The sequence below is a fragment of the Spermophilus citellus genome, assembly GCF_964194105.1.
Source record: "Spermophilus citellus genome assembly, chromosome: 4".
NCBI classification, from domain to species: domain Eukaryota; kingdom Metazoa; phylum Chordata; class Mammalia; order Rodentia; family Sciuridae; genus Spermophilus; species Spermophilus citellus.
This window is the reverse complement of record NC_138185.1, coordinates 139137158-139150990: the sequence shown is the minus strand read 5'-3', so window position 1 is coordinate 139150990 and position 13833 is coordinate 139137158. Positions and strand designations below refer to the sequence as shown.

The 13833-nt window shown below is 39.4% G+C and overlaps 1 protein-coding gene across 1 annotated transcript in view; it reads right to left on the bottom strand.

Annotated features, from left to right (window-relative positions):
* Positions 1-13833, bottom strand: part of FSIP1 (fibrous sheath interacting protein 1) — a 233583-nt gene that overhangs the window by 123439 nt on the left and 96311 nt on the right. The gene's annotated exons all lie outside the window — the stretch shown is intronic.

The following is a 13833-nucleotide window of genomic DNA, read 5'->3' as shown; positions in this document are numbered from 1 at the left end:
ATATAAAATAATTCACAGGCTGGTAATGCACAGCTGTCACAGACCCCTCCTAAGCAACTGAGCCTTAAGGGTCAGTTGTGCTTTTTATTTGTACAAGGGGTTGAACCCAGAGGTGTTTAACCATTGAGCTAGATCCCCGGCCCTTTTTATATTTTATTTAGAAACAAGATCTTACTAAGTTACTTAGGGCCTCACTAAGTTGCTGAGGCTGGCTTTGAACTCTAGATTCTCCTGTTTCATCCTCCCCAGCCACTGTGATTTCAAGTGTCTGCCCCGGTACCCAGCCAGTTGTGCTTTTTTACAAAATTCCTTCCCTTCAAAACCACACCTATAATTCTTTAAAATATTCCTATTTGAAAGAGTAACAGTCCAACCACACATAAAACAAGTAGGAAAATAAACTCAACTTCTGCAATTACCTGAAAAGCAGAAAGATACAATGCAAAGAGCCATGGCCAGGTTGGGACCTGCATTCTGGTGCCTTCTCTGATAATTATCAGCTTGAGATCTTGGACAAACTTCAAATTCATCGTAAGTAAATAATAAATTTTAAACCTGGCCATCTGTATTATTACAGCCAGGTATACAGTAAATGGAAGAAAACAGGGCTTGGTAACTTCAGAAGTTTGAATCTTGACTATTTTGTTCCTGATCTCACAGAAATGAATTAACTTTTCTAAACCTCAGTTTCATCAACTTAAATTACAATAATAATGAGATCTAGTCTAAAATTCATCACATAATAGACATGAAACAAATTTAAGTGTGATAAATGTGAGCTATGTCCTTTGAAAAGAATAAGCATTATATAATGAAAGTACTTCACTGATACCAGTAAATACTGATATTGACAGAATCACATTTGCTGAAAGTTGATGCTTTTTCTAAGTGATAAAAATGGGTATTGGGGGCAGTAAGTTGATCCTATATCTAAAACTAAATTTCCTCTCTTCTCTCCCATAGAACTTCTATTCTGTGTTGCCACAAAGAAAATTAGTATGAATGACAGTTTTGAAGTTACTCAAGCCAGAATCCTACTGCTCCCCCATTCCTTACACACAGTTGGTCATCAAGAATGCTCACTATTCTAATTTCTAGCATCTCTATAACAAAGGCACTTCATTTTTTTTCTCACTGCCTTAGCTCAGACCTCATCATTCATTGGTAATTTTCAAATTCTAGCATGCTTCAAAATCATCCGCAGAGCCTTGAAAATGTGCAAAGGCCCAGCCACCATGCGAGAGATTCTGATTCAAAAGGTAAAAGTGAAGTACTGATGACCTAAAGTACAACTACTTAAAATTTGAGAATCAATGACTTAACGTGACTGCTTGAGCCTCTTAACTGGTCTCAGTGCTACCAGTTGCCCCATTTACTTCATCCTTTGCAGAAAAGCCATGGAACAAGGCATACAGTGTTCAAAGTCTGGGCCCTGCCTATAAGATTTAGCTCCCACTGTTTGGATCTCAGACTCAAAATTCCAGGCATATTCACTACTTGTAGTTCTCTGCCACTCCATGCCTCTATCTTCCAACTCCTTGTGGAGACTCCTACCTATATTGAGCCTAGCTCCAGAATATTTACCTTATAAAGTATTACCTGGCATATCCAGATAGGACAGATTATTCTCTTAGAATGCCCCATGTTCCTTTATTGCACATACCACTTTGTCATTGCCTAGACAGTGACATGACTGACCCTACTCTTCAGGTACTCATACCTCAATGCAAATATTCTGAAGCTATGTAAGTTCTTGCCAATAAAGTGTAATTTTGGTTCTCAGAACATTGATCACAACTAATATTTGATTATGAATGTCAATGAAATGCAACTGAATAAAATTCTAATGAGCAAACTATTAAAATAATATACCGATTTTAAGAATTACATTTTTTTTCAGGTCTCACTTCTGAGCTCTAAATCTGTATAAGCATCCAGAGACTGAATTATTATCAAGAATATTTTGGAGAAAAGATAGCCTTTTTAACAAATGGTGCTGGGAAAACTGGAAATCTATAATGTACCCCTATCTCTTACCCTGCACAACAGTCAACTCAAAGTAGACCATACCTAGGAATTAGACTAAAAACTTTGCAATTGCTAGGAAAAAAAAATGTAGGCTCAACACTCCAATATGCCAGCCCAAGAAACAACTTCCTTAATAAGATTCCTAAAGCACAAGAAATAAAACCAAAAATCAATAAGAGGGATGGCATCAAATTAAAAGGCTTCTGCACAGCAAAGGGGAGGATTAAGTTGTAATATTTGAAGAAAATCATGTAATGAAAGCAGAGGCCAAGAGGAAGCAAGAAAATGTAGTCACGGATGCTGGGAAATGATTTTATGGAGAATTCAGCAAAAGCTCTCCCTGATAAGCACAGAATATCTAAAGGAGCCAGAAGAAGAGAATTATCCCTGAGGAAAATTGATATTTGTTGACTTGACTAATTGATTGCCAAAAGATTTTGAGTTCATCCTTAGAAAAATATCCGTGGTGTTGACTGAGCCAACAGGAGTCTTTGAAGTTAAATAAACTCATTTTCAAAAGTCAAATACAGAGGAAATTACTCATAGCTTCCTAAGTTATCTGATATGCAAATAAAGCATATATTAAGGATCATAAATCTGCCTGGATAAAGCCAGCCTGTTCTGCATTTTCAGACTAGCAGCATTCTGCTATCTCCTCTGATTTGATGGGTCATTAGCCTGGCCATACCAAAGTAGGGAGGATTGTTTTTATCATTTTGGGAAACAGTTATAAAGTTAAAGACACCTTGACTGCATCAGAGTCTTAACAAAAAAAAAATGTAAACTTCAAAAAAAATCTGTAAAATATAGGTTCAAGAGCCATTCCAAGACTTAACTGAGAATGTTTGACAGGTTGGCAACAAAGACCTCTAAAGTAACTTCCTGTTCTTTCCTCAATTCAAAACTCATACTCCTGTGGCATGCTTCTGTAGCTTGGGAGAATTAGTTTGGTCACTAAGAGTTCTGTACTTGTGACCAGCACATTGAAAAATTCCTATATTCCTGTTCTTAATCACTGTATTAAGTAAACATGCAGTTAAATGGACTCTGGCAATTACTGGAACTGTGCAAATCCTTGGGTCAGCAAAATAATGTTTTTCGGGATTACATGTCAAACAATTGTCTATATTTACTCAATTTGAGCTAATGTTGAGACAGGAAGAGACCAAAAAAAGTTAATTGTTGCTTCCAACAATAGCACCTTGACAAGAAAAGATATAAATACGACTCCAATTTTCTTCAATCAAATGTGTATTAACTTCTTGTTGGTCTCACCAAATTGTGTAAAATGGTATAAGTATACTAAGAACAAGAAAATAAATCAAATTAAGGAGAACTTTTATATTCAATTATATTCATTGGTTTAAGAAATTCCTTTTATCAACGAGACCCATTTCTGAAGACTATCCTCCAACTAGGGGAAAAAAAAAACTAAACATGAGCTGGAATCCTAGATTTAGTAAGGCTGATTATCTAAGAGATGAATAAACTACACTTCTTGATAAGAGCCAAATGGAATAGAATTTATTATTGAATCCAGTTGCTAAAGATTTAAGAAACTGAATGCTTACATAACTCCTGTATCTTAGATTTTTCTGGAGAAAGGTAAAATCTAATTTATCTACAAATAATAAAAACTACATCATGAACATCACTCAAGTCTATGGTGGGATTTACAAGACATAGAAAGAACTGATTTGTTGGAGAGTTAAGAAATGGATACAGAAAGGTATGCACAGTTAACCACAGATCTTAAGGGGAAAAATGCTTCAATTAGTTCTCTTTTGCTAAGATGAAATAAAAATAAAAAGCAGATGTAAAAACTACAACCACATGATATTATTAGCATTACAGCAATAACAGTAATATACCATTCTTTCCTTTGAATGTGGTCATGTGCTTTGTTTTCAACAAAGGAAATAAGATATGTAACAGCCAAATGCAGCTTTTAAAATACTGCCATAAAAATTAAGGACCAGGTAGGACCATCTATATGAAAACATCATAATAAGAAAGTTCATAAGGAAAAGGAGACTTTTTATCTGCTTCTTTCACAATAACCAACACTTCCTTAATCTCTGAGCCATATTTTAGAGTCCCTCAAGTTATTCTGACTTAGCTATGTTCATCATCTTAGGTTTCGTGTCCACCAATTTATCAACACATACTTACCACAGACAAAGTCAGTGGGTTTCAACTTGTTGAGTAAACTGTTTTCTTGACAACCCAGTATCAAATGATGAATACTGCTGCAAAGTAAAGAATCTGAGCCGGTACAATAGCACATGCCTATAATCCCACAGACTTGGGAGGCTGAGGCAAGAGGATCACAAGTTAGAGGTCAGCCTCAGTAACTTAGTGAGACCCTGTCTCAAAATAAAAACAAAAAGAGTTGGTGATATATCTCAATGGTAGAGAGCCAGTAATCAGAGAAAAAAAAAAGTAGAGAATCTGTGCCCCATAGAAAGCCATAGTTCCTGCTCAATTGAATCTAGTACAGTAGTTGCCAACTAAGGATTCACATATAATGTTGCTATATTTTCTTCTTTTTCAAGAGAAACTAGAAATTTAGATTTTTATGTGAATTCGCCTAATTTTTAAATGTAGACTAAAAATGTTTGTGAACACTTTGTGAGTTTTAGCCTCCTATGGGCCACTAATCTTCATCCTCTTAGTGTATGAAGGCAGTCTTCTGTGTCTCTGACGTCTTCTCCCTCCTGCTCTAGGTCCTCTTCCTAGCCCAGTCCCTCTCTTACAAAAACAGACTTTCTTGATATTCATTATGGATGTTCTCACTCCTCTGAACCACCAAACCACTTTACTTGCAATCTTCTACACCACTTACCTACATTGTCTTATACCACAGTATCCTATGTGTATTTAATATCTCCCATAAGGAAACAAGTTCTTTAAATCACTTATTATAACAATATTAATTTAATCGATTGAATTCTGTCTCAAATATTATGCTATTTTATATATATGCATATATAAATTACATATATAACACATGTATATTAATCCAGTTACTCTTCACAAGAACCCTCTTATCATCATTTTATAAATGAGGAAACTAAGGTTTAAAGACATTCTAATTAATGCCCAAGTTCACAGAACTAGTAAATGGTAGAGTCAAACCTTCAACTAAGGCTTTTGTACTCCAAAGTACTATATTTTCCTGACTTATGTTTAAGCTCCCTACATTTTCTTGCATTCAACAAGTGCTTGATTAGTATTTGATGAATTCTTTAAAAACAGAAATCTATATTCCACTTAAAATAAATGCTGAAAGAGCATGAAGAAAAATTAGTGATGAGTAAATGGTTTTCAGAAGGGTTAAAAAATAAAAATGAGGGCTAGAGTGTTTGCTTACCATGTTTGAAGCACTGGGTTTGATTCTCAGCACCACATATAAATAAATAAAAATTAAAAATAAATAAATAAAAATGAGGTGGCTATACAGTATGAATATTTGGGTTCCGCAATAAATTGGAGCCAACTCATCAACTACATAGATACACAGGGCTTATCCAAGGTAGTTTCAGTATATTTATTCCAAAAGTATTCCAACACAAAAATAATATCCATAAGATAATTTCCCTTGTTAGCATTTCTGCCTTAAAAATTCAATGTGCAATTCTGGTTTTAGTTAGAAATGAGGAAATGCCAAGAGGAAATTGAACTAAAGCTCAAAAGATTTTCTTTTTTTCATGCAAGAAGCATCAATTACTACTTTTCAACAACTATGATGTTACATTTCTATTTCTTCATCCAATGGGAATCCCAAAATACAATTTTCTTTTTGTAAATACATGTGGCTTCACATAAAAATATATAATCTCAGTATGTAACAACAAAATCAGTTTAATGATTTTCCCTTTCATTATTTTTTAAATATTTTATCTGAACCATAAATGTGGACTCTGAAAATGTGTAGATAATAATGATGGAATCTGACAATATTCATGCTTTATTTAAAATTCTAATGGCTGAACAAATCTCTAAATCTCAGTCTCTCTTTCAAGAATAATATTTGACAGCCATGAAACAGACATTTTCTATCTTTAAGACCATTTTTTAACTTTGAGATCTCAGCTATCCTTAAAATATAACAACAACAACAAATGAGCTGAAACATGAAAAGAACAAAGAATATCTCTGAACAATTTTATCACCCCATCTTTCTCCTTTTGAAAAATGTAATCTAGTAACATAAATAAACTAGCATAACTCATGTAAAAGTTTTGTGGTATATTTGGGAGAAAGATTCCAATTCTATCTGTTTTCCATGAACTCTTAACCCAATCCAGATACTAGTGGTGGGAACATACCACCACTCCTGCTGTCTCAAGGTCATAAGCCATGGGGCCTGACCCTTAAAAACACAACCTAAGAAAGCAGAGATGGCTCTACAAAGGTTCTACTAGCCAACAGACTGTTTCTTTGGAATATCATGACTCTGTTACTTTCTCCTAAGGTAGTTTCAACTGGGAGAAAGGACACACTATAAATCAGAATTATTACCTACAGGTTACTGATATTTCAATCTATGATTGTACAAAACATGATTTGGTGAAACCTATACAAAGCTGGTAGAGGTGAAAGGTTAATAAAATAGGTACTTGTCACTTCCTGTTTTTCTGTATGCTTAACAAAACACTGTTGAAATCTTGAGAACTGTTTGCTAATCTTGTTCCCAGAATGTGCTGTCCCCAACTGCTAAACCGTAGAATGTACTCCCTCATCCGGTTGCACGCAAACCGCCCACTCGCCCTGACCCGTCAATGAACTTCCCTCCCTGCCCTCTCCAAGGAAAGTATATAAGCTCTGCTTAAGCTGTTCTCGGGGCTCTCTGCTCTATTCAAGTGAGCTCTGAGCCCCAGCATGCTGGACCCCAATAAACCCTTTGCTGTTGCATGAGACAGTCTCTTGGTGGTCTCTTCCTCTGACGCTCGGCGCCAGCGAGATCCGGCAGCGGCGGACGAAAGACCCCAACGGGCTCCTCTCGGGGTAAGTAAGGCGCCTTTTTCTGGTTTCAGGTTTCAGGTTAGGGCTTGGCAAAATGGCTGTCGGTGAAGAGCATGAGCTCTCTCCGACGGTGGCTGACAGACATGTCACAGAGCCACAGGCCGCGTCCCTGGGGGACGCCCCAGAGGACTCGGGAAATCGAGGAACAGTAGTCTCCTTGACTCGGTGACATTTTGTTTCGGATTTGGTATTGCCAGCCCATCGGGTTTTGCCGGCTACTCAGTCCTGGTCTCAGTGTTGGACGTCCACTGTCTGTCTTTATTGTCTTGTCTGTGTCGTGTGTCGTTGCTTTCACTGTTTGTGTATCATTCATTATGGGACAGAGCACTTCAAAGCCTCTGTCCCTGACTCTTGATCACTGGACCGAAGTCCGCTTAAGGGCTCAGAATCTTTTTCAGTAAAACGCCGGACCTGGCAGACTCTCTGTGCCTCAGAATGGCTCACCTTTGGAGTCGGATGGCCCCCAGAAGGATCTTTCTACTTCCCACTAATTCGAAAAGTCAGAGATATTGTCTTTCAGCCGGGGCCACATAGCCATCCAGATCAACAGCCGTATATCTTAACTTTTCAGGACCTCTGCGAATCTCCTCCTCCATGGGTGAAGCCTTTCCTTGTCCCTGCCCCCGCTCCTACTCCTTCCCGCACGATTCTATCTCTCAAACCCTCTCCTCCTCCTCCTCCTCCTCCACCCTCTGTTCTCCCTGAGTCTCAAGATTTGACTCTACTGGACTATCCTCCCCCTCCTTATCTCCTGCCCTCGTCCCCCAACCCCCAACACCCTCTAAGTGATTCCCCTGCTGCTGACTCAGCCTCTCCACCATTGGAGGATGCTAAGCCGGCCCAGCACCCTCCTGATGACTCCCCCGCGGCACACACAGCCCCTCCTCCCCTGGAGGAAGCTGGCCCGGCTAAAGGAACTCGCTGGTGGCGAATGATTGTAAACCCTGGAACTCCCGTAATGCTCCCCCTCCATCCCTACAGGCCAATGATTGACGACAGCAATGGGGGAGAAATGGAAGCCTACCAGTATTGGCCTTTCTCCTCTTCAGACCTATATAACTGGAAAAATAACAATCCCCCTTTTTCCGAGGACCTCACCCGGCTCACAGGTCTGGTTGAATCATTGATGTTTTCACACCAGCCTACTTGGGATGACTGCCAACAACTCCTAGGGACTCTCTTCATGACAGAGGAACAAGAGAGAATCATCCTGGAAGCTAGAAAAAACATCCTCGGACCAGATGGGTGACCGAAACAACTTCCCAACATAATCGAAGCCGGCTTCCCCTTGAACCGACCCAACTGGGACCCCAACACCTTTGAAGGTAGGGAGCATCTGTCCACTTATCACCGGGCTCTAATAGTAGGTCTCCGAGCGGCTGCTAGGCAACCGACTAATTTGGCCAAGGTAAGAGAGATTATTCAAGGGCCTGATGAATCTCCCTCTATGTTTCTAGAGAGAATTATGGAGGCATATAGGAGATATACTCCTTTCGATCCTCAGGCAGAGGATCAAAAGGCATCTGTCACGATGGCCTTTATTGGGCAAGCTGCCCTGGATATTAAAAGAAAGTTACAACGCTTAGATGGATTATAAGATATGACTTTGAGAGATTTAGTCAGAGAAGCTGAGAAGGTATACTATAAGAGAGAAACTGAGGAAGAGAAGGAACAAAGGAGGGAGAAAGAAAGGGAGCAAAAGGAGGATGAGAGAAGCAAAAGACAGACAAAGGCATTGACTAAGGTCCTGGTCACAACAACAAATAGGTCAGAAATTAAGAAACAGGGAGACAGGAAGGGATACCTGGGCCCATGCCAGAGGCCAACCCTGGCCTCAGATCAATGTGCCTACTGTAAAGAAAAAGGATACTGGGCCAAAGAGTGCCCTAGAAAGAGACAGCCACGCCAGCCAGCCATTCTGACTCTGGAAGATGACTAGGAAAGTCAGGGCTCAAATCCCCTCCCTGAGCTCAGGGTAACTTTTGAAGTGGAGGGGACCCCAGTAAACTCTGAAGTGGATACAGGGGCAGTATACTCAGTCCTTAAGGCCCCATTGGGCCCTCTATCAAATAAAAGGTCTCTGGCTCAAGGGGCTAACTAAGAGGACCATGGACCTGGGGAAAGGAAAAGTCCATCACTCCTTCCTAGTAATCCCAGAATGCCCAGCCCCATTGATGGGCAGAGATCTGCTCACCAAGCTCCAGGTCAGAATAACTTTTAACCCTGAAGGCCCCCAAGTGGAATTTCTAAATCCTTCAGTAAAAACTCCTATAGTCACGGCTTTAACTATGTCAGTAGAAGATGAACATCAACTCTTCACAACCCCCAAGACTGATCAAACAGGCAAGCTACCCCAGAAATGGATAACAGATTACCCAGATGCCTGGGCAGAAACTGCTGGGTTAGGCCTAGCCGTGAAACAACCTCCAATAATAGTGGAGTTAAAAACCTGAGCCTCCCCAATCAATGTCAAACAATATCCTCTGAGCAAAGAAGCTAAAGATGGGATAAGGCCCCATATTCAGAAATATCTGGCCTTAGGGGTCCTAAGGCCCTGTCAATCGGCCTGGAACACTCCCCTGCTACCAGTAAAAAAAGCCAGGAACCGGGGACTATCACCCCGTTCAAGACCTAAGAGAGATCAACAACAGAGTGCAGGACATTCACCCCACGGTGCCTAATCCGTACAATCTGCTTAGCACTCTGAACCCTGAGCGGAAATGGTATACTGTTCTGGACTTAAAAGACGCTTTCTTTTGCTTGCCTCTGCATAAAGATAGTTAATCAGTTGCTGTTTGCTTTCGAATGGGTAGACCCAGAAACCGGAACGTCTGGTCAACTAACTTGGACTAGACTCCCACAGGGGTTCAAAAACTCCCCCACTCTCTCTGATGAAGCCCTCCACAGAGATCTCAACAACTTCAGAACTACGCACCCCGAAGTCACCCTGCTTCAATATGTGGATGACCTGCTACTGGCAGCCGACACCAAGGAAAACTGTGAGTCTGGGACCCAAGCACTATTATCCGAGCTTGCTCAACTCGGGTATAGAGCTTCGGCCAAAAATGCCCAAATTTGCCAGCAAGAAGTAATCTTCCTGGGCTATTCCCTTAGGGGCGGTAAACGATGGCTCACTGAGCCCACAAAACAAACCGTTGTGCAGATACCACCCCCATCTAACAGGAGGCAACTCAGAGAGTTTCTTGGGACTGCTGGCTTTTGCAGGTTATGGATACCTGGGTTTGCGTCCTTAGCTGCTCCTTTATATCTGCTGTTAAAGGGAGATGCCCAATTCCAATGGACCCCTGAACACCAGCAAGTTGTTTTTTTTTTTTATTGTTGATCGTTCAAAACATTACAAAGTTCTTAATATATCATATTTCACAATTTGATTCAAGTGGGTTATGAACTCCCATTTTTACCCCGTATACCGATTGCTGTATCACATCAGTTACACTTCCATTGATTTACATATTCCCATTCTAGTGACTGATGTATTCTGCTGTTTATCCTATTCTCTACTATCCCCCTTCTCCTCCCCTCCCCTCCCCTCCCCTTTTCTCTCTCTACCCCCTCTACTGTAAATCATTTCTTCACTTGTATTATTTTTCTCTTACCCCTCCTTTCCTCTTATATGTAATTGTGTATGACCCTGAGACTCACCTTCCAATTCCATGCGATTTCCCTTCTCTCTCCCTTTCCCTCCCACCTATCATCCCTGTTTAATGTTAATCTTCTTCTCAAGCTCTTCGTCCCTACCCTGTCCTTGGTTACTCCCCTTATATCAAAGAAGTCACTTGGCATTTGTTTTTTAAGGATTGGCTAGCTTCGCTTAGCATAATCTGCTCTAATGCCATCCATTTCCCTCCAAATTCTATGATTTTGTCATTTCTTAATGCAGAGTAATACTCCATTGTGTATAAATGCCACATTTTTTTTATCCATTCATCTATTGAAGGGCATCTAGGTTGGTTCCACAATCTTGCTATCGTGAATTGTGCTGCTATGAACATCGATGTAGCAGTGTCCCTGTAGCATGCTCTTATTAGGTCTTTAGGGAATAGACCGAGAAGGGGAATAGCTGGGTCAAATGGTGGTTCCATTCCCAGCTTTCCAAGAAATCTCCATAGTGCTTTCCAAATTGGCTGCACCAATTTGCAGTCCCACCAACAATGAACAAGTGTACCCTTTACCCTGCATCCTCGCCAGCACTTGTTGTTGTTGGACTTCATAATGGCTGCCAATCTTACTGGAGTGAGATGGTATCTTAGGGTGGTTTTGATTTGCATTTCTCTGACTGCTAGCGATGGTGAGCATTTTTTCATGTACTTGTTAATTGATTGTATGTCCTCCTCTGAGAAGTGTCTGTTCAGGTCCTTGGCCCATTTGTTGATTGGGTTGTTTGTTATCTTATTATCTAATTTTTTGAGTTCTTTGTATACTCTGGATATTAGGGCTCTATCTGAAGTGTGTGGAGTAAAGATTTGTTCCCAGGATGTAGGCTCCCTGTTTATCTCTCTTATTGTTTCTTTTGCTGAGAAAAAAAACTTTTTAGTTTGAGTAAGTCCCATTTGTTGATTCTAGTTGTTAACTCTTGCGCTATGGGTGTCCTATTGAGGAATTTGGAGCCCGACCCCACAGTATGTAGATCATAGCCAACTTTTTCTTCTATCAGACGCCGTGTCTCTGATTTAATATCGAGCTCCTTAATCCATTTTGAGTTAACTTTTGTGCATGGCGAGAGAAAGGGATTCAGTTTCATTTTGATGCAAATGGATTTCCAGCTTTCCCAGCACCATTTGTTGAAGATGCTATCCTTCCTCCATTGCATGCTTTTAGCCCCTTTATCAAATATAAGAAAGTTGTAGTTTTGTGGGTTGGTTTCTGTGTCCTCTATTCTGTACCATTGGTCCACCCACCTGTTTTGGTACCAGTACCATGGTGTTTTTGTTACTATTGCTCTGTAGTATAGTCTGAAGTCTGGTATCGCTATACCGCCTGATTCACACTTCCTGCTTAGCATTGTTTTTGCTATTCTGGGTCTTTTATTATTCCATATGAATTTCATGATTGTTTTATCTATTTTTACAAGAAATGCTGTTGGGATTTTGATTGGGATAGCATTGAACTTATAGAGAACTTTTGGTAATATCGCCATTTTGATGATGTTAGTTCTGCCTATCCATGAACAGGGAATATTTTTCCATCTTCTGAGGTCTTCTTCTATATCTCTCTTTAGGGTTCTGTAGTTTTCATTGTATAAGTCTTTTACCTCTTTTGTTAGGTTAATTCCCAAGTATTTTATTTTTGGGGGGGATATTGTGAATGGAGTAGTTGTCCTCATTTCCGTTTCAGAGGATTTGTCGCTGAAATACAAGAATGCATTTGATTTACGCGTGTTGATTTTATATCCTGCCACTTTGCTGAATTCATTTATTAGCTCTAATAGTTTCTTTGTAGACCCTTTTGGGTCTGTTAGGTATAGAATCATATCATCTGCAAATAGTGATAATTTAAGTTCTTCTTTTCCTATTTTTATGCCTTTAATTTCTTTCATCTGTCTAATTGCTCTGGCCAGTGTTTCGAGGACTATGTTGAACAGAAGTGGTGAGAGAGGGCATCCCTGTCTTGTACCAGATCTTAGAGGGAATGCCTTCAATTTTTCTCCATTCAGAATGATGCTGGCCTGTGGCTTATCATAGATTGCTTTTACAATGTTGAGGTATGATCCTGTTATCCCTAATTTTTCTAGAGTTTTGAACATAAAGGGATGCTGTACTTTGTCGAATTCTTTTTCTGCATCTATCGAGATGATCATACGGTTCTTATTTTTAAGTCTCTTGATGTGGTGAATAACATTTATCGATTTCCATATATTGAACCAGCCTTGCATCCCAGGGATGAATCCTACTTGATCATGGTGTATAATTTTTTTGATATGATTTTGAATCTGATTTGCCAGAATTTTATTGAGGATTTTTACATCTAGGTTCATTAGAGATATTGGTCTGTAGTTTTCTTTCTTTGAAGTGTCTCTGTCTGGTTTAGGCATCAGGGTGATGTTGGCCTCGTAGAATGTATTTGGAAGTTCTCCCTCTTTTTCTATTTCCTGGAATAGCTTGAAAAGTATTGGTGTTAGTTCCTCTTTAAAGGTTTTGTAAAACTCTGCTGTATACACATCCGGTCCTGGGCTTTTCTTAGTTGGTAGTCTTTTGATGGTTTCTTCTATTTCCTCTATTGTTATTGGTCTGTTTAGGTCGTCTATATCTTCCCGACTCAATCTGGGCAGATCATATGACTTAAGAAATTTATCGATGCCTTCAATATCTTCTATTTTATTGGAGTATAAGGATTCAAAATAATTTCTGATTATCTTCTGTATTTCTGAAGTGTCTGTTGTGATATTGCCTTTTTCATCCCGTATGCTAGTAATTTGGGTTCTCTCTCTTCTTCTCTTCGTTAGCATGGCTAAGGGTCTGTCGATTTTATTTATTTTTTCAAAGAACCAACTTTTGGTTTTGTCAATTTTTTCAATTGTTTCTTTTGTTTCGATTTCATTAATTTCCGCTCTGATTTTAATTATTTCTTGCCTTCTACTTCTTTTGCTATTGTTTTGCTCTTCTTTTTCTAGGATTTTGAGATGAAATATGAGATCACTTATTTGTTGGTTTTTTCTTTTTTTAAGGAATGAGCTCCAAGCAATGAATTTTCCTCTTAGAACTGCTTTCAATGTGTCCCATAGATTCCGATATGTTGTGTCTGTGTTTTCATTTAACT